The 23682-nt window shown below is 36.3% G+C and overlaps 1 pseudogene; it reads left to right on the top strand.

Moving 5' to 3' along the window:
• Positions 1-22612: 22612 nt before the first annotated feature.
• LOC115214791 lies at positions 22613-23410 on the top strand (annotated as a pseudogene).
• Positions 23411-23682: the final 272 nt, after the last annotated feature.

Here is a 23682-nt window from a genome sequence, read left to right as displayed (position 1 = left end):
TGTTAATGTCCCTTAAGTGTTCATGATTAACTTAATGTTCTTTTTTTCCCCAGTATATGATCATCGTCTAGTTTATGGCAAATCAATCTCTCTATATACGAAGTTGTCTGTGTATGGCAGGTTTGGTAGCCTTCAACTAACACTATCTCCTCTGAGACCCTTCGGCGCAAGTTGACCAAAATTGAGAGTATGATAGAAGAAGGCTTGCTCGTCCTTCTGTAGAAGATAAAATTCAAATCGGACCATGTTAACACCAAAAATTATTTACATCAAAAAGGTGTTTTTTTCTATGAAAATCCCTATATTTTACGATTTTTTTGACTGCTGTGTCGCCATTTTTCGGTGTATTTCAACCAGAAAAATGTTCACTTAAAGAGAATAACAAGGTACATAATGCAAAAGTTTTACTTTTCAAAAATTTTAATTCTAAAGGGTCGAAACAAACCCGAGCAACACCGGACGATACTGCCAGTTATGTAATAAAACATCTCTGAAATATTAATGGAATTTTCTGCAAGACTTTATCAATTCTGAAATTGTGTTCACATTTGCGAAAGGCAATAAACCTCTTTCAAAATAGAAAACTCATTTATGAGACAATAACCTCTTACCTTTTTCATAATTTAATAATACAAAAAATGAGGCACTAAGCCTCTTACTTATATTCATTATACACTTTCCTGTTCGACCAGGCTCCTGTCTTCTTTGAAGCACCTAGACGGTGCCAAGCCGGACCACTTCGCCATGAATCTAAAAGAGTCCTCTGGGAAGGAATTCCTTATCCTGCACAGATAGGTTTCCCATATGACCTCCGCAGCCACCTGCGAAGGCCAATCAGGGTTCTCCGTGCAGGACAGAATCCCCTCCCACCAGCCTTTCTTTTAAAACTTCTTAGCAAACTTTTCTAATGTTTCTCCCTTATGGAAGAGGACCACAAATTCCGCCTCCACAGGATGGGAGGGATCTACAGTTTCCATCTTCGGTGACACAACTTCTACCGACGGTGCTTCGGGACACGCCTTTGAGTGACGGGAGGATGGAGTTCCTCCGCTTTGTCCAGCGGATCCTCCCTCCCTCCCGCAGCCTGCAGATCCTTTGGTGGGCAACCATTGTTGCCCACCTTTCGTTTTTGTTTTGCTTTTTTCGATTAGGTTTCCATCTCCTCGACTTCCTCCTTCTCTCCTTCCAATGAGGGAGCAGGGAGTAGTTCCAGGACCTTATTTTGGTCCCGAGGGCAGTTCTTTTTAATATGGCCCGGTTCCAGGCAATGGGGACACTTGAGGGGGGCATCCCTCAAGCCTCACCGGATACCTAGACCCGGCCATTCTTTAAAAATCTGGAAATACCAGACTTTCGGCTGATTGGGTCCATAGGGTCAAAACAGCTTTTGACCCCTCCCAATCAGCCGCAAGCAGGATATTCACATTTTGGAGCTTGGTACTGCTGTCATCCAGACCCCGGTGGCTAGTATCCTCTATCCACTCGGGCTTAGTTCCGAGTAGCAAAATTTCTTTGCCCTCCAGGGGCTGGCTCGTGAATTTGCGAGCTTCTTCGGGGGGGGGGGGTGTCAAATAGCAACCACACCATTGCGTATTTGACCCCACGAGAGATATACTTAATAATTGACATATGTCCTGCCAACTCTTTTTCAATTTCATTTTTCTCAAAGACGACGATGGTGTCGAGGGACTTGGAGTAAATTCTCAACACCAACGTCTTCTTTTTGAACTCTTCCAACCATTTCTTGGGTGGCACTATTTCCCACTCCACAATTTTATTCATTGTTTTTTGCCATGTTAAATGAAAAGTTCAAACAATAGTTAAAAAATTCAAAACAATTCAAGGGAAAAATCACAAAGTTTCAACCAAACAGGAAGAAGAAAAAAAATTAGCAGTTCAATAAAGAGTTTGAAAATAAAAGATAGAAGAAGAGAGAGCGACAGTTCAAAACACACAGCAAAAACTCCTTTGCCCACACGGTACCGCCGGCCTTCAATTTGAAACTGGAACACAGCTTCTCACAGCTGTGTTATAATTCCACATAAACCAACTTTTTCCGCGAACAATTCTCAAAATTAATTGAGAACAACACAATTCTCGAACTAAGTTTGGAGGCGGGATACGCCTCCAAACAACAATTCTCACAATTAAGTGAGAAAAGCTAAATGCTCCACTGCAGGCAGACCAAAGCCCAGAATCCAGTGAATACTCCTTGCTTGAACAAAAAATAATTATCACAAACAACGAAACCCCACTGGACCCAAAAACCAAAAAGTCTTACCTTACAGTAGAGTTTCTTTCATTAACAATTTTCGTCCGCTACAAACCAGTGCGACAACTTTGACGGTGTAATGAAGAAAACTGAACAACCGGAACCGGAAGCAAGCTTCTTACCACACAGCCTCTCCTGTGCCTATATGTAAACATATTTTGATTTTCATTTAACAAGACTTCACTTCGAAACATGGAAACGTTTCTATCTTTTTTTTCTTATTTCAACCTTAAATTAATATTATAAATTTCGTACGTCTTGTTCGTTTTCCCACGAGAAATTTCATCACGCATGCATAGAGAATAGCGCCCTCATTTTCTTCAGGTAATGCTAGGATTATATATATATATATATATATATATATATATATATATGTATGTGTGTGTGTGTGTGTGTGTGTGTGTGTGTAATTATTATGCGATTATATACTTATATATTACATATGGGTATACATGTATGCACACACAGACATTTATATATATGTATATATAAACAACAATATTTTTGAGGACCTGTTCACGGCTCAGGACCCATGTTCGACGGTTTCTCATATTTCTTTGGTTGGTCTGTCTATATGCTTCTGCAGTACGTCTGTGTGCGGATGTATATACCGATGGTTGTGCTTATGTCTTTGCATGTCTTTGCGAGTGCATATGCATATATATATATATGTATATGTGTGTGTGTGCGAGTATGTGTGTGTGTATTTATAAATATATGAATGTATGTATATATATATATATATATATATATATATATATATATATATATATATAAATATTTGAATGTATTTATATATATATATGTGTATATATATGTATATATACATGTATATACATATATATATATATATTATATATATACATACATATATATATATGTGTGTGTGTGGTGTGTGTGTAATTATTATGCGATTATATACTATATATTACATATGGGTATACATGTATCCACACACAGACATTTATATATATGTATATATAAACAACAATATTTTTGAGGACCTGTTCACGGCTCAGGACCCATGTTCGACGGTTTCTCATATTTCTTTGGTTGGTCTGTCTATATGCTTCTGCAGTACGTCTGTGTGCGGATGTATATACCGATGGTTGTGCTTATGTCTTTGCATGTCTTGCGAGTGCATATGCATATATATATATGTATATGTGTGTGTGTGCGAGTATGTGTGTGTGTATTTATAAATATATGAATGTATGTATATATATATATATATATATATATATATATATATATATATATAAATATTTGAATGTATTTATATATATATATGTGTATATATATGTATATATACATGTATATACATATATATATATATTATATATATACATACATATATATATATATGTGTGTGTGTGTGTGTATAAACATATATAAAGACAGTTATGCTAAACGATCAGTCATTGATGTAAATGTTCCGACAAAATTCTCCGTCTTGAAGGTTAGATGGAGTTTTACTTTGTTTTCTTACAATCTGCTCCCATAAAAGGAAGAACATTTTAACAATTTCTCTACTTTCTTCTTTTTTCTCTTTCATATACCAATAATACAGAACCATTTGATTCTGGTTTATTTCCTTCTGTCTTCCATTTATCTTTTACAAAATCATATCCATACACAACATACACGTATATAATACATACATACATATACATACATTCATGCACACAGATACAGAAACACACGATACATACATACATACATACATACATACATACTACATACATACATACATACATACATACATACATACATACATACATACATGCATACACCAATATAAAATTCACTGCTTTTTTATGCAAACCAACTTTTGTATGATCTGAATCTAAAAAAAAAGCCGTGAATATTGTGTATAAGAAAATTGAAATTTCTTCAATTTCTATAACACTGATGTCTATCATCGATATTAAATGTTGTTATATAATTACATTGAATCGACAGCAAAAAACATGCTTTCTTCTCACATTCTATGTCGATCTTCTTCAGCTCGACTTAACATTTTACAGAGTTTATATATTTCCAGTGAAGTAGAAGCGGTTTTTGTTTTTTTGCTGATAACGTTTTACGATTATGTTCTTTTCGTATCTAATGTATATTTCATAATCTACCAACCATAACATTAATATTATACACAATTTAAATCGTGATAGATGATACATTTAAAATTTTTTTACATTAATTATTAATGTTTTACATCTTTCTTTCGAATTTAATCAGATCTGTAGCAATTGTTGGATTGTTATTTATTTAATACTATTCATTTAAAATAAAAACTATTTATTCATATTAGATTGTTATTTTCCTATTACACAGTTCAAGAATATAATGAGAAAGACAAATCTATGATCTTAGAAAAGAATGGTATTCTATTCTCTTCGAACTTGTGTTGCTGAAAAAATACCTCGATTAGAGAAAACTTACACCTCATAATTACTTTAGGCTTTGATATTGTCTATATTGTAATTGGTGTGTATATAAACATATGAGGGTGCATACATCCACACACGTACGTAGTCACGAGGGATAGAGGGACCATTGGCCCCATAAAAATAACGAGATCTTATGCGACTGCAACAATTACAAAATTATCTCCTTCCAGAATTGGTCATCTTGAACCATTTGCAGAGTGTGTAGATCTTATAAACCCAGAATCACACTGCAGCTTTTCAGACTGACAGATAGCTATGATCTTCTCTTCGCTAACACCAGGAGAAGCGCTGAGCACAGCAAATGCACTCGTACTCTTTTGAAGATTCTTCTGAACATTGCTTGACCACCAAAACTGTAGACCATATTAGATTCCTCTGCATTAATATGAAGGGAACAGAGAACCTCACCGGTAGCCTCCCTTACTCTTTCAACAGCCGCAATGTTGTCAAAAATGTGTAGCATCTTTGCTTGGCAAATGTCTTTGAAATCTTATTTGCTATGTTGGTGAAATATGTCTTCAGCAACGCAGTAGGGAGTGATCTTCCACAGAAGAATGTAAAGTAGCAGGCCCTTCCAGCTGTCTCGCTTCAGAGCCAACGCACGTGTAGTATTTATCAGGGTCATACTGTCTACAGCAGTTACTAGCCACATCTGGCACTAGCCAGTTACTAGCCACATCTCTGACGCTTGCAAGGATCATCATTCTGAAGAACACGAGTGTTTTGGGATAAGACATGGAGGCACTACAGTTTATCAGGACCTACGAGTACAAATTTGAAGTTGTCTATCGGTTAATATATCTTGGATCTACCATCATTGACACTTTATCATTGGACATGGAGATTTGCAACAGGATCAGGAAAATAGCTTCAACGTTCGACATACATTTTGAGTGTGAGCCAATCCGTAGCTGACGATTAAGACACTGGTTGTCTCTGAAGTAAACTACTGTACAGAAATGCAAAATCAAAGTAGAAGAGACGACTGTGTCCTGGTACAATAGTGCCCCACGCTGAACTTCCCAGTGTGTATACTCAGCTTAAGTAGTGAAGACTGCGTTGGTTGAGACATGTCCACCGCATGGAGGAAGAACACATCTTAAAGAATATTCTCTAAGGAAAATTTAGATGTGGCTCTTTATGAATCAACAGCTGCACTACAAGGGAAACTGCAGGATGACCATGAAAGCACTCGATATCAGAATAGAATGCTGAGAGAGCCTTGTAGATGACCACGTAAGATAAAGGGATGTCGTGAACTGGTCCAAGCCGCATTACAGAAGTTTTGAGACTTTTCAGGAGTGACATTCATTAATTTCAAAGGGGCACGAGACTCTAATATCCTTGATTTGAATATACCTGTTGTAGCACTGCAGCCACTTTGTGAGGGCTCCATAGGAATCCTCAAAGTGAGGTTGTCCGGGATCCTTGTCACCGTTTCCATTTTCTCCAGATCTTCGAAAGATCCCGAAACCTGTTATGCTAGGAAAAAGTCAGTTCTCGGCTTAAGATAATCCATAAATAGCCAGAAGTTTCTGTCCAATTTAACACAAAAATTTATTACAAAAATTGATCCCAAATGGTCTTCACATCCCGACTGCATTCTGTAAACTATTCAACTGTGATAAGTAGTGATTAATAGGGTAGAGCGTGTTGAAAGTGCTGCCACAACGACAAAAGACAATGTACAGGTGCGGTTGAATGGACACATGCATTTGATTATGTTCTCCATTCGATCGAAGGTGTGTCGGCAGATTTAGATAAGCCGGAGCAAACCTCTTGGTGGTATACAATACCTGTAATGCAGATCTTGACAAACATATTGTCATTCCAAGGGAACCTCGAGATGGTGTTTGCAGTACAAATGTCTATTGTACTATCGCCCCCCGTCATTCAATACACAGCCTAATACACATGCATGTGTGTGCAAATGTGTGTACGTGTGTGATAATAAACCTTTCTATTATAGGCCTGAATTTTCGGGGACTGGGGGGGGGGGTAAGTCGATGTGAATCGACACCAGTGCTTAACTAGTACTCCTTTTATCGACCCCAAAAGGATGAAAGTCAAAGTCGACCCTGGCGGAATTTGAACTCAGATCGTAAACAAGGGCGAAATGCCGCTAAGCATTTTGTTCTGTGTGTTAACGGTTCTGTCAGTTCACCGCCATTAATATATGCAAATAATGGTGGAAAGAAAAAATGCTTACAAATAACGAAGGTGTTTAGTTTTTTTACAGGTACCAATAGTTTGAATTTTCCAAAGTAAGGAGATGGAATACGATTTTATTTTATTTTTGTGTTGTCTAGAGTGGGAAATTCGGTGTTACTCTCAGTTTCCTGTGAGAGAGAGAGAGAGGGAGAGAGAAAGAGAATGAGGGAGAGAGAGAGAGAGAAAGAGAGATCCAATGCATTTTAAGTTGGCCGAGTTGTAGTGTCACTCACAGGTCATTAAGGTCATGTAGCAAGAGAAAAGTTGCTCAGAACAAACATTTGGAGTTAAAGGATATCGTATGAAAGAAGTTTTGCTCCAATGGAATATTTTTGTTCATGATTGCCAATACCTAAGTGTGTGTGCGTGTGTGCATTTTGTGTGTGTGTGTGTGTGTGTGTGTGTGTGTGCGTTTGTGTAGAGGCGTGTGAGTGCAATAGCATAAGTGTGCATGGGTGAAAACAGAGCGGTGGTATATAAACATACACATTTATACACATACATGTACACGCAAGCAAGTATACACACACCTATACATACATAAAGCATCCGCATGCGTAAATATATACATAGGAACAAAGTGTCCTCGGTCGTGTATAGAATTAATAAAAGAACGGTGGAAAGAGAGAAAGTAAAGGAGACAGGTTAGAGAGAAAATGGAAATGACATCTCATTTTCTCGAAATTTTGTAAAAGAAGAAAACAAAGCATAGATAAAATAGAGAAAATAACGCAGAAATATTTAAGACCAGCGCTTCCATCTCTTCCTATGAGGAATTTTTGAGACAGAATTTCTTTGTGATATTTTTTTTTTTGCCATTATTGTTTCTTTATGCAGAGTTATTTAGTTTTGAAAAATAAAAAAAATTAATAAAGTGTCTCTCCATTTCTGAACGATATATTGGATCGCCTCTCAGCTTTGGCTGCAAAAAAAATGTTGTTTCACTGCAGAATTATATTGTCGTTAGTATTTATTGCTGTTCTTTGCTATTACCCCGTTATTGACTCCGTTGCTATTCCGGATTTCAAAACGGAGCAAAATTAAAAAACAAAATAGATTGACACTGAAAGAAAAGAATATATCTGAATCTCTCCCCTCTCTCTCTCTCTCTCTCTCTCTCTCTCTCTCTCTATTTCTCTCCCTCTCTCTGTATATACATACATACATACATACATACATACATATATCATCATCATCAATTTTCCTTAACTAGTAAAACTAGTCGTTGGGTGCCACTCTTCTTTGTCATCCGGAAATTCATTGACCCTGTTCACTATTCCTGTGGGTAGATACTGCACGTTGGTGGACCCTTTCGTCGAGGCAAGTTTGGGCCACTGATTCTCTATTTGATGTTGAGAGAGACGTTCCGATGGTCACAAAGTCTACAGATAATGTGGAACTGGGAGTGGAATTTCCACTATCTCCTCATCTGAAGGAGTGTATATGCTGTGTGTACCTTCCTTTGAAATCATTGGCCATCATTGCTGTGTAGTGTATCTTGATGCTATCGGCTGGTAGTCCTTCCTGCGAGCTGTTGGTAGGATTTCGGAAGTTAGAGTTTGGGATGTAGGCCGGGGATTGTGTGGGTGTGTGTAAATGTCCTTTGCAGCCTGTGGTGTCAGAAGAGATGTTGTGTAAGCATGAGTTACTAACTTTAATTTTATACGGGTTGAAAAGTTTATAGTACTAATGGCCTCTAGGGAAAAGCTTTTTAATCAACGACAGGAAGCTTCTCGGTATGTTGGTGACAACTTCTAGATTAAACGGGAGGTTAAACCCGATTATCTTTCGCTTGCCGGTTCTCTTCGGGTACTGGGATGCGAACCCGCCTTATATGTTAACTTCTTAGTGAATCCACTCTTCGATAATGACTTGTGATTCATTATAATGGGAGATGGTCCTGTGGAAGATCTCTCCGTCCGCTGAAAGTTTAGAGATTCTCCTATTGATGCATATAACTACGCGCCCGTTTGGCTGTGTAACATTGCAAGCAAGCAAGGTTGAAGTTAATGATTTATAACCAATGCCATATTTTACTTATATATATTGTACAATATAATACTATACCACACACACACAAACACACACATATATATATACACACACACGCTTATATATATTTACAATGTGGCGTGTATATGTATGTATACATGATATATATGCATATACATAGATGAATGTGTATGTATGCGTATGTATATATTTATATATGTATATATATATATATATGTTTATATATATACATACAGTTCTATATTTAAGAGATGAAGAATTATGTACATTATTTACGTTATTTAAATTTGACGGATTTTTGTCCTGATCTTGTTTGTTGTTAACACAACGTTTCAGCTGATATACGCTCCAGTCTTCATGAAGGCTGGAGGGTATATCAGCTGAAACGTTGTGCTAACAACAAACAAGATGAGCATAAATATCCGTCAAATGTAAATAATGTATATATTTACATGTTTATATAAGGCGCGGGCATGGCTGTGTGGGATGTAGCTTGCTTAGCAACTACATGGTTCCGTGTTCAGTCCCATTGCGTGGCGCCTTGGGGCAGTGTCTTCTACTAAAGCTTCGGGCCGATCAACGCCTTGTGAGTGGATCTGGTAGGCGGAAACTGAAAGACGCCCCTCATGTATATATATAGATATGTGTGTGTGTGTGGTGTGTGTGTGTGTGTGTGTGCATGTTTGTGTTTCTGTGTTTGTTCCCCATCATCACTTGCCAACCGATGTTGGTGTGTTTACGTCCCCGCAACTTAGCGGTTCAGCATAAGAGACCGACAGGATAAGTCCTAGGCTCATAAAGAATAAGTCCCGGGGTCGATTTGTTCGACTAAAGTCGATGCTCCAGCACGGCCGCAGTCAAATGACTGAAACAAGTAAAGAAAAGAATAAAATAAAATATATATATTGCCACAACACATTCTTTTTTTCTCTCTCCTTATTTCTCTCCTTGTTTTTTTTGTGTCCTTTTCTGTAGAAGAGCGTAGGCTCGAACTCTAAAATACTTTTTCTATTCCTGAGCGTTATACTAATACATCAGTTTGTTTTCTACACCAACTGTCTTCGTCTTTTGTTTTTTCGTGAACTCTCCTATATATATAAATACACACACACACACACATACACACACACACACAGACACACACACACACAAACACACACATATACATATATATATATATATATAATATATATATATATATATATATATATATACATATATATTTAAAAAAGGAGATGTGGAACACGAGTTGTGATATATAAAAAAAGGAAATGAAGAAAATGCTGACAAAATAATTTAAGTAAGGGAGAGTGTATTTAATTAGGTGAAAGTTCTTTTTACCGGTTGCACATTGTTATGCTTATCAAAAGATATTTTTTAAGAGAGATAGAGTTCCTTTCTGATAGATATTTTTCTCTTAAAAATCTATCAGAAAGGAACTCTATCTCTCTTAAAAAAATATCTTTTGATAAGCATAACAAATGCGCAACCGGTAAAAATAACTTTCACCTAATTAAATACACTCTCCCTTACTTAAATTATTTTGTCAGCATTTTCTTCATTTCCTTTTTTATATACCTATATATATATACATATATATATATATATATATATATATATATATTGGTGACTGAGTATGTTCCTAAAGATGCAGAAAGATTCCCGACAATGCTTTAGCTTGAGTTGCTAACAGAGGAGCTTGCAACATCTTGACATCCTTATGTAGCTCCTGCAGTATTAGCGAGAGACAAAGAGACTATGATGTTTATTTCAAACACACACACACACACACGCACACACATGTATGCATCTATATTTACTTGAGTGAGTGTGTATATAGATATATGTATGTGTGTGTGTATAGATATATGTATGTGTGTGTGTGTGTATACAGATATATGTATGTGTGTGTATATATATATATTATATATATATATATGTATGTGTGTGTGTGTGTGTGTGTGTGTGTGCATGTTTGTGTTTCTGTGTTTGTTCCCCATCATCACTTGCCAACCGATGTTGGTGTGTTTACGTCCCCGCAACTTAGCGGTTCAGCATAAGAGACCGACAGGATAAGTCCTAGGCTCATAAAGAATAAGTCCGGGGTCGATTTGTTCGACTAAAGTCGATGCTCCAGCACGGCCGCAGTCAAATGACTGAAACAAGTAAAGAAAAGAATAAAATAAAATATATATATTGCCACAACACATTCTTTTTTTCTCTCTCCTTATTTCTCTCCTTGTTTTTTTTGTGTCCTTTTCTGTAGAAGAGCGTAGGCTCGAACTCTAAAATACTTTTTCTATTCCTGAGCGTTATACTAATACATCAGTTTGTTTTCTACACCAACTGTCTTCGTCTTTTGTTTTTTCGTGAACTCTCCTATATATATAAATACACACACACACACACATACACACACACACACAGACACACACACACACAAACACACACATATACATATATATATATATATATATATAATATATATATATATATATATATATATATACATATATATTAAAAAAGGAGATGTGGAACACGAGTTGTGATATATAAAAAAAGGAAATGAAGAAAATGCTGACAAAATATTTAAGTAAGGGAGAGTGTATTTAATTAGGTGAAAGTTCTTTTTACCGGTTGCACATTTGTTATGCTTATCAAAAGATATTTTTTAAGAGAGATAGAGTTCCTTTCTGATAGATATTTTTCTCTTAAAAATCTATCAGAAAGGAACTCTATCTCTCTTAAAAAAATATCTTTTGATAAGCATAACAAATGCGCAACCGGTAAAAATAACTTTCACCTAATTAAATACACTCTCCCTTACTTAAATTATTTTGTCAGCATTTTCTTCATTTCCTTTTTTTATATACCTATATATATATACATATATATATATATATATATATATATATATATTGGTGACTGAGTATGTTCCTAAAGATGCAGAAAGATTCCCGACAATGCTTTAGCTTGAGTTGCTAACAGAGGAGCTTGCAACATCTTGACATCCTTATGTAGCTCCTGCAGTATTAGCGAGAGACAAAGAGACTATGATGTTTATTTCAAACACACACACACACACACGCACACACATGTATGCATCTATATTTACTTGAGTGAGTGTGTATATAGATATATGTATGTGTGTGTGTATAGATATATGTATGTGTGTGTGTGTGTATACAGATATATGTATGTGTGTGTATATATATATATATATATATATATATATGTATGTGTGTGTGTGTGTGTGTATTTATATATTTAGGTTCAATTCCAAGAGGAATTGCAATCCCTGAATGAAAATCAGTGCGTTATCTGGGCATTAACATGAGTAATTATGCATCTTTCCAGGTGCATATTATTAATTTAGTAATAAAACGCAGGCGGCTAGCTGGATCGATCCTCCTCCGAACTTTCAGAACGAAAGAAAAGGAAACTATGATGGTCCTTTGGAGGTCATAAGTCCTCAGCCGCTTGGACTATTGCTCTCAACTATGGTCAGCCCACAATATAAAATCAACAGCAAAATTCAAAGCACTCCAACGAAGGAACTACAAAGAAAATCGTATGAATACAACGTATCAGCTACTGGGGAAGGTTGAAATAGTTAAGGCTCTTCCCCCTACAACCGAGGCCGGAAAGATATGCAGTGAAATACATCTGGAAAATCCTGGAAGGCCTTGTACCAAACTCTGGCATGGAAAGTCACACATGTAACAGAATGGGGCGCCACTGTATATAATGTAGCGAAAGATCCCAGCATCACCATCAAAATGCAGGACCAGATACTGGAACAACTTGGGTTTCAAGGGTCCACAGCTCTTCAATACCCTTCCAAAATGCTTGGGAGACCTGCGTGGTGTGAATGAATGTAGGTGTTTTCAACACGAAACTGGATCTCCTCCTGTCAAGCGTTCCAGATGAGCCTACCTCACAGCAGGAAACACAGATGAGGACAGCAGCATCAAACTCCCTCATTCACCAAATGCCGTATATCAAAGGATGTTTCAAATAATGGTGCAGCACTGCCTACGGTGGTGCCCCAGCATGACCAAAGCTTTAAAGCTGAAACAGGTTAGCGTATGTGTGTGTGTGTTTGTGTGTTTGTACGAGTGTGTGAGCGTGAAGTGGATTTGGCGAATCTCTACTCTGTGTTCCTTGTTCCAATTTCCACTCACTTATATGGTTTTCAAAACTCTCCTAAGGCTGCGAGCAGGCAGAAACATTAGCACGCTGGGCGAAATGCTTAGCGGTATTTCGTCTGCCGTTACGTTCTGAGTTCAAATTCCGCCGAGGTCGACTTTGCCTTTCATCCTTTCGGGGTCGATTAAATAAGTACCAGTTACGCACTGGGGTCGATATAATCGACTTAATCCGTTTGTCTGTCCTTGGTTTGTCCTCCCTGTGTTTAGCCCCTTGTGGGTTGTAAAGAAATAGGTATTCAAAACTCTCTTATAAAAAAAGCGGTTCGAACTAATCAAAACGGATCCAAACAAACCAATGTGAAATAATTACTGGCTCTATTTATCTGCTGGAGCAATTTACGAAATTATACAAATATTTATAAATACGTGGAATATGTTTGAATAGGTGCGTTATTAATAAGCAATTTATAAAAATGAGGTTCTAAATGTGGTTTATAATTGGAGATTTTAATTAATCTATAATGGTTTATGTTCTTTGTTTTCAATTTATATACTTAAATGGTTATTAGAATTTAGTGTTTGATGGGGGAGGGGTAATTGAGCATTGTGTTTTGTATTAAAGTTAGGATATTTTGCTTTACATATGAATGAAATATAGGTCATCTCTAGGACAAGTAGTGGCCTATATTATACAACTTTGCATTATACATACATACACATATACATACATACATACATACATACATACATACATATATATATATATATATATATATATATATATATATATATGAATATATTATTCATCATTATCATCGTTTATCTTCCATGCATGCATGGGTAGGACAGTTGAGCAGAGCCGGCCAGGTAGAAGACTACTTCAGGCTACTGTGTCTCTTTTGACAGAGTTTTTACGGCTGAATGTCCTTCCTAAAACCAACTACTCTACAGAGTGGACTCAGTGCTTTTTACGTGGCACAAACACAAGCGAGATTAATTTGGGCCTGATTTTTACAACTGGATTCCCTTCCAAATGCCAAGCACTTTAACAGTGTGTAGTGAATGCTTTTTACGTGACACCAGCACAGGCAAGGTCACCAAGTAACTCTCAAGACAATGAATTATGAGAGGCGCAGGGGCATTTGAGGAGGGAAAATGGTGTCAGAGGATAAAAGTTAGAGTGTGACAAAAAGACAGAGGCTGAAACAAGTGTCTTGCTATATATATATATATATATATATATATACAGACATACAAACACACATACACACACACCACACACACTCATATATATATATGTAAATTCCTGGAGACAATGATGTAAATAAACAAATAAGACAACTTGAATTTTATTTGTTTATCGGCATTATCTCTATATCTGCTTACCTTGATTCCTCTTATCCCGCGGACTTGACTGTCTGTGCTGTGTCCAACTTTCTGTGTTAGCAGTGCGATTCAATCCCTTTTAAGTTACCTCTATAGCTTCTATAGAATTCTATAGAATTTAGAGATAGCACTGAAAGGCACGCCATTTCGATTACGAATACATCTATGCAAACAGTGTGATCGAAGTTAGAAAAATAGGTAATGGGTGTATATGTGTTGTAATCCTCTGTCGGACGGTTATAACATCCACTCCGGTATAGTAGTATAGTTCGTTAGACAAGGAAGACAGGATTATCAATCGCCGACTTCTCGACTGACACCCTCTCGACTTTCTACCTTACTGTATTTGTACTGACTAGCACATACCATTCTTCACGTGGGATGGGTGTCCCATTATTACTATTGTCCCCATAACAATATACATATTTCAGAGGTTGTTGCTCCTTCATCAGCACCTCATCCAACTCATTAAGCATCCTAGAGGACATTTTACAGAAAATCACTAAGTTTAGCGGTTCAACACTATTGGATAGAAAATCTGTGGCGATAACTCAAAAGTGATACGTATATTTATTTCTACATATAAAAACATGCATATATTTCAGTTCTATAATTAAGAGATGAAGAATATGTACATTATTTATATTTGACGGATATTTGCCTCATCTTGTTTGTTGTTAACACAACGTTTCGGTTGATATACCCTCCAGCTTTCATCAGGTGTCTTGGGGACATTTCGAATCTGGGTTCTAATTCCTAAGGTATTATTATTATTATTATTATTGGAATCGAACTCGGAATCTTGGGGTTAGTAACCAGAGCGCTTGACCACTACGCCCACGGGCATATGGCGTATTGGTTAAGAGCGCGGGCTACTAACCCTAAGATTCCAAGTTCGATTCCAGGCAAAGACCTGAATAATAATAATAATAATAATAATAATAATAATAATAATAATAATAATAATAATGATGATGATAATAACAATAATAACAACAACAACAACAACAACAATAACAATAACAACAACAACAACAACAGCAACATCGTAAAATACTTTAGGAATGAGAACCCGGGTTCGAAATTTTCCCCAAGATACCTGATGAAAACTGGAGGGTATATCAGCCGAAATGTTGTGTTAACAACAAACAAGATGAGGACAAATATCCGTCAAATGTAAATAATGTAAATAATATACATTTATATATATATATATATATATATATATATATATATATATATATATATAAACACACCCATACGGTTTTAAACACACACACACCGACACACACACACACATACTCAGAGTGATGGTTGTGTAAGGAAAATATTTGTCTTGTTATCTTCCAAAGTTAGGTCCGAGTTGTGTCTTTTTTTTCCCCCAAAGAACAGTGATTCCAGTTTCATTCTCTTCCATTTGCGACACATTGACTGATTAGCACACTTTATACTCCTTTTGATCCTTGCTTACCGCGCCACTGCATACATTCTTAAAAACAGAAAAAGGGTACATAAACTAACGCAGTTCTAAATAATAGGTGATGGGGGTCATGGATGGAATACTTTAGATCATTGATTTAATTGATCATGGTTAATCAGGAGCATCAACAGTGATACATAAAGACAGAAATTGACGGTATCAGTGTGTGTGTGTGTGTACGCGCGCATGCGTGCGTGCGTGCTGCGTGTATATGTATGTGTGTATGAGTATATATATGTATAAATATGTGTCGTTAGCACAGCCGGAGACTTTGCGCGCGCATTCCTTCGTCATTTGAAATTTCTGATGAGTTTATCTCTTATCTTTCGAATTTATAAAAAAAAATCTAAATCCGTTTTGATTCTCAGTCGTAAATTCATAGATCAGTTTAGACAGAAATAAGTATTTGTGATTTGAATTTTAGGATTTTTACTAAGCAGAAAATATGTATGGCTCAGTGGTTAGAGCCTGGGGCTCAAAATCACGAGATAGTGAGTTCGATTTCCGGACCGGGCTACATGTTGTGTTCTTGAGCAAGACACTTTATTTCAAGTTGCTCCAGTTCACTCATCTGCAGAAATGATCTGCGATATCACTAGTGTCAAGCTGCATATCATCTTTGCCTTTCCCTTGGATAACATCGGTGGCGTAGAGAGAGGAGGGTGGTATGCATGGGCGACTTCTGGTCTTCCATAAACAACCTTGCCCAGACTTGTGCTTCGGTGGGTAACTTTCTAGCTGCAATCCCATGGTTATTCATAACCTAAGGGGCTCTTTAACAGAACCCCTTCGGTTAAAACAAGTGCATTCTAATCAGCTTGCAACACCAGCGCCCATTCTGGAACTGTTCTATTGTTATCGCTAACAAATAACTCAACAAGGAATTGATTTTTTCTACCTTGCCAAAGTAAAATGGATGAAGCAATAAAAATCCAGCTTCATTTGTATAAAGTTGTGCCGATGTGTTTGCCTATGCAGGATGTATGTTTATGTATGACATATGTTGATCTGTGTATGCATTTATGCCTTGTGTGATATTTGCATCGGTACACATTTATGTTGAAAGGCTTACATTCCAATGTATGTATGACTAGATATTCTAAAATATGTTTGCATATATTTAGGCTTATGCATTGTGTATTTATATTTGTATATGAGTTTCTATACGTATTTTCACACATTTTAAGTTTTTATGTGTGTGTGTGTATAGATAGATAGATAGATAGATAGACAGACAGACAGACAGATAGTTAGATAGATAGATAGATAGATAGATAGATAGATAGATAGATAGATAGATAGATAGATAGATAGATAGATAGATAGATTGATTGCTAGATAGATAGATGGATAGATAGATAGATAGATAGATAGATAGATAGATAGATAGATAGATAGATAGATAGATAGATAGATAGATATATAGATAGATAGATAGATAGATAGATAGATTGATAGATAGATAGATGGATAGATAGATAGATAGATAGAGATAGATAGATAGATAGATAGATAGATATGCATATAAATGACTGTTTGTGTCTCCCTGTGTATCACTATGTCTATGTTTATATACATCATTTGACATGTTTGTTGTTGTATATACAATATGATGTATATATTTGTATATAAGTGTTTGTATGTGTATGTACGCATGCATGTAGTTATGTATAAAGATGCGTTTAAGACTTTAGAGTCTTACATATATACAAATCTTTTATGTGAATATAAGAAATTCTGTCCATTAAAAAGTGTTCTTATATTTCACCTGCTTCAATTCCTTTAAGACCTAATCTAACTCCACGCATGAGGGATTTCGCCAATAACTAATGGAATAAATCAACAATGGACAAAGAAATTCAATGGCAACTATACTTTGGCGATATGTATATCGCTTCTGACCTAGATTTCTTCATAAAACGCTTTTCTTAACCCATAGAAACTGTTTGGTCCCAAATCACATTCTCTCATCCTCTAAGTACGAGGCCCCAAATTTTCAGGGGAAGGTGGGAGGGGGGAGTAGTTAATTACATCGACTCCAATATTTGACTGGTACTTTATCCTCCGCGGACAAATGATTGACAAAGTTGATTTCGGTGAGACAGATATATGTATGTGCATGTGTGTGTGTTTGCGTGTGTGTTTGCGCGCGTGTGTGTGTGTGTGTGTGTGTAGGCAACAGAAATTACTTTGAAACACCGGAGAGATAAACCTGCTAACTCTGTGTAACGAATTGTATCTCTTATTTACTTTTTGTGATGTGGCTGAAAACTTCCTATTATTTAGAGCATGAAAGATCGCAAAGAATATAAAAAAGAAAGATGGAAGAAAATATTTAAAAAGTAATTTTAATTATAATCATTTCTTATCAACAGATGTTTCCCTTTTATTCTGGCTGATGTTCGGTTTGCATAGAAGCGTTCGTTATTGAATCATTATGTAAATACATATATAATTGTACCTAGAAGTGTTAAATGTTTTATAAAATTGCATTAGTTGTTAAAAACTGTCAAATCACATTCACGTGATAAATAATGAGTAGATGAGTTAATGCATTCCAATTTTTGTAACATTAGAAAAGCTGCAGATGAAATATGCTCTGCGAAAGAGAGAAATAATGTCTTTCGGTAAATGACGTTGTACTTTTTATTTATGCTCAAGCGAAGACATTGTCCATAATGATAGATTGCGAATTAGTATCAGATACATACGCACACCTGTATACCTGCCTCTGTGTGTGTAAGACAATTTCTTACGATGTCACAACACTCTGTTTATTCTTGAATTGCTTCATGAAACACAATGAGACAGGTGTAAAATTGAGCTGACACACATACTAATTCAGAAAATGCTTAAATTCTACATTTTAATTCATATAATATATATCTTTAATACTATTTTACTGTTCGCGTGGATACCTGCTTTTATTGTACATTATATGTTGTAAATTCACAGAAATATTTGCTAACAAAATTGTTTTCCTTCATTCACAGTATGTTCTCACTTGTTATGAGCTGTGAAAACCATCGGCAATATTGTCATTATTTTGCTCTCTCTCATTCCCCAACGTTGGATGTTTTACTTCTACTCATACAGCTAATATTGTATGCTTTTTTTTTTTACCTCTACACTGTTTTCTATTGTTTTAACGTTTTTGGCGGTTATATATTAGTAGGCTGCATATATTGAAAAGGGAAAGCTTACTTGTTTATTAGCTAACAGTTTAGCCTAAAGCTGCAATGGAAATGTAATTATGCGTAAGCTGTAAGCAAAGAAAACACTGAGAATATAAACTGTAAAGAAACACAATTTGTGTCACAACCTCATTAGCTGCAATTATCATGAACTAGAATTATACATGAAATCAGCTATTAACTTCTTGCTTTTGGCAACTTGCAATCTCAACCATTGAAATAATCCATCCACGTAACTAAAATATATGACATCAAAATATCCTGTTGAGGTGTTCATATCTAATTCAACAAACACATGTTGTTGACTCAAAGTCCGTAAAGTAATAAGATCCATGACCTTTCAAAGTATTTATTTTCACTTCTTTAATAAAAATTAGGAGTTATGCAATCTTAAATTGTATTATTCAATAACAATTTAACCTCAATAATGATAATAACACTTGTGCAGAAAAGTTAATAAACTTACCAGTTTCCTTGAAATAACATCTCAAATACTGAAAAACAAAATGTACTTTAGATATTTAGACAAAGACCCAGCATCTATTAACTAAAGCTATGTTGTTCAAATTTCACATTATAATTGTGAGAATCCCTAAATCTAAATTTATGCTCTGATTTTATTCTCATGATTTTATTTATCGGGTTGGTGTGGGAGGAACCAGCATCCATGACCTTCGCAGACATTTTCCGACTGCTAAAAGCCAGATGGTTAAAATATACTTCAGAAATATATGCAAGTTGAAGGTTGTGGGAAAATATGTGCAGGGAAGGGGTTCCAGAAGATGGACGCACTGAAGAAGGAGGAAGGGTGGTGTGGTCACTTCTGGTTGGTGGTCATGGGGTTTGAACAACTATATGTCTGACGAAGGAAAGGGAAACAAATGAATGGGCGTGGCACAAGGGCAGCCACCTCCGAGTGTCAGTAGTCATATACGAATTCTAAGAAACCTATGCTCTCCAAGCAATATTCGGTTCTGAATAGATTTTCAAATATATCAGGGAGGTTTCAGTATGTTCTAGCAATATTATACAGCCATACTGGTTATTATATGCTACAAGATTAAGTTATATTATTAGGTTGTCAAGAAAGTTCTTGCGGTTTTTAACCTTTAAATTCAGATGCACATATCTCGGCTCATACAAAACTTTATTAACTGAAATAAACACCATCAGAATCAACACACTTTTGCCAACGCGAAACAAGTTGATTTATGCCAGTAGCGTAAAAATCCTGCGTTTTGATTGCGATGCAGGCGTGTTTGGCATCGGCTTGGTTTTTGAAGCATTTCTCACGCAGAAAGTTGTCGAGATGCTTGAAAAAGTGGTAGCCTGTAGGCGAGAGATCTGGTGAGTATGGCGGATGAGGCAGAGTTTAGTAACCCAATTCGTTCAACTTCTGCAGGGTCAGTTGTGCGACGTGCGGTCGAGCCTTGTCGTGGAGAAGCATTGGTCCTTTTCTATTGACCAATGCTGGTGGTTGTTGTCGGAGTTTCTTATGCATTTCCATTCGCTGACAGTACTTCTCCACCGTAGTTGTTTCGCCTGGATCCAAAAAGCTGTGATGGATTGTCGTTCAATTCGTGCGGCACCCATTTCTCAAGTATTTTTGTTTGTCCAATCTCTTTCAAGTGGCTGGAAATTGTCGTATATGCTAGGTCTAATTCAGAAGCAAGCTCTCGAAAAGTTGTGCATGGAGTGGCTTCGACTAAGGCTCCTAGTCGATCGTTGTCAACATCCGATGGCCGACCACTACGCTTATCATCTTCAAGACTCTCGTCACCGCTACGAAATTTCTTGAACCACCATTGTGCTGTACGTTCATTAGTGGTTCCTAGGCCAAACGCATCGTTGATATCGCGAGCTCTTTCAACAGCTTTTCGAGCTAGCTTGAACTGGTATAAGAAAATTGCGCAAATTTGTTTTTTGTCCATGTTGTATTCAATGTTCCGGAAAAAGAAAATAGTCTAATTATTCCAAAAGGAAAAGAGTAACACGACTAGATAGAGCGAAAAACGGACTTTAATATGATATATAAAGTCAAAGTTATTTAACGAAATTAATTTGAAAATACATAATTTAAAACCAAAATCAAAAATTCCGCAAGAACTTTCTTGACAACCTAATAATGTATTACATATAAACTATATTTGTGGGAAAATTGAGAAGTTGAGACATTCATGCACTTCCATTTAACTTAATGGAATAACTAAAATGGTTAAATACGTTGATTGAATCGAGTTGAAAACTCTTTCGTACAAACTTTATTTCTTTACTAAGGCACATGCTACTGTAATTAATGGCAAAAAATTAATAATCCGCTGTAATCTTCAGGAAATTCTTGTAAAAACCAATAATTTCAAGACATTAAATTTACTTATGAAGTTTAACAGTACGCTCATAACATTATTCTATTGACTTAACACAATAGGAATATATATCTTCGAAATTTCTATGAAACTGTAGCTATTTTGGTAGTTTTAATATCATGGAATTCTAAACATATAGGAACATTCCTCAATTTCCTGAACCATTCAACAGAGATTTAATGACTACAAGATAAAGTTATAATTAATACATTTTTCAATAAATATAAAGTTTAATGGACATTAAACTCAGTCCCTCAGAAACATTTTTGGACGTAGAAAAGCTGAATAGAACAATTCAGAAGAATCCGGTTCATATTCAACACATGATTAAACAATGTATTATTTGGTATGTTACTATGAAAATCAAAGCCAGTTCTTGAAGGAGAATTTGAAACTTCCATACAAGTAATTTTGCTATAGCAGAGCCTTGGCTGTGGCCACGGAGTGAAGACAATCGGGTACATTATGAGAATAGATTTACGACATCTATGCATACTCTCATACACTCACACATATACACACACATATATAAATAAGCTCGTGTGCATACGCGTGTCTATGTATAAGAGAGAAAGAAAGAAGATCAAGAATGTGAAAGGAACTGTTTACAAAGGTCATATAAACAGTACATTGAATTACTGATTATACCAAAATACTGAGGAACCATTTCAGCTAAATACTTTTGGGTTTCCTAAGACTCAGCACAGATTGCTTATGTCACCTTTGATCTATCAACGTTCAGAGGACAATATCTTGTTATGAATAATGTAAAGAAACTTTACATAATGTTACATATAAGATTGTCTACCGACTAGAGTTTTACGCCATTGTGATATTCAGGCGAGAACAGAGAAACACCGTGTCATGAAGCTCGAGTCACAAGACAAACATTCAGTTTCAATATAAAAGACAACATACCTTCAATACATGAAGAGTCCTCATTCGTCTGACATAAATCAACGTACGTACACCTCTCTCTCTCTCTCTCTCTCTCTCCCATACATGGTGTCGGATTATATTGTGAGTTTTCTCTTGTAAACCAGTTTTGTGAACCCATGGATAGGCCAAAAATTCCTGTTGTTTATGAATATGAGTTCCATCATGGAACCAATGCATTCCAAACAGAATTGGGTGTTTGGTGAAGATGTGGCGAATGAGCGCACTGTATGTCAATGGTTTGAGAATTTCCGGTCTGGTGACTTTACTCTTGAAAATCAGCTCCGTGGTAGACCAGAGACCAAGGTGGATAATGATGAACTGGAAACTGTGGTGGAAGCGGATACATCTCAAACGACACATGAGTTAGCAGCAAGGTTTGATGTTTCGATTTCAATTGTTTGGGACCATCTGAAACAAATCGGCAAGGTAAAGAAGCTGGACAAGTGGGTACCACACGAACTGAACGAGCATCAAATGACACGTCGTCTTGAAACTTGCTGTTCTTTGTTGTCATAGCATAAAAGCAAACAATTTTTGCATTGTATTGTTACGTGTGATGAAAAAGGAATTCTTTTTAACAATAGCAAGCATTCTGCACAGTGGTTGGATAGAGACGAAGTGCCAAAACACAATCCAAAAAAGAATATTCACCAAGAAAAGCTAATGGTGTCTGTTTGGTGGTCCAGCGCTGGTGTCATCCACTACAGCTTCATGAGGCCTGGTAAGTCAATTGCAGCAGATGAATACATCAACCAATTGGATGAAATTATGAGTGAACTTGCAATTAAACAACTGGGAATGGTCAACAGAGACAGGCCAATTCCCTTGCAAGACAATGCTCGACCACATGTTGCACAAAGAACGTCACTCAAGTTACAGGAACTGAACTTGAAAGTACGCTGTCATTTACCATATCCACCAGACCTTGCACCAACTGACTATCACGTTTTCAGGCATTAGACAACTTGTTTGCAGTCAGATCTACTGGCTGTCATCCAATGGGCAGAAAAGAATAGTACGCTGCAGAACGAGGACAAATTTGAGTTAATCCACTTCGGAAAAGAGGATACCCTAAAAATCACATACTCCTTTCCTTCAGGTGAAGCTCTCATGGCATCCAATAACATCAAAGACTTGGGAGTAATTGTGGACATCAACATAAGCTGGACCGCTGATATAAACAGCAAAGTTGACATGGGCTGCAGAATGTGTTCCTAGAT

This window comes from Octopus sinensis, linkage group LG8 (assembly GCF_006345805.1).
Source record: "Octopus sinensis linkage group LG8, ASM634580v1, whole genome shotgun sequence".
NCBI lineage: Eukaryota > Metazoa > Mollusca > Cephalopoda > Octopoda > Octopodidae > Octopus > Octopus sinensis.
The sequence above is the reverse complement of the archived record's forward strand: the minus strand, read 5'-3'. Positions and strand labels throughout refer to the sequence as shown.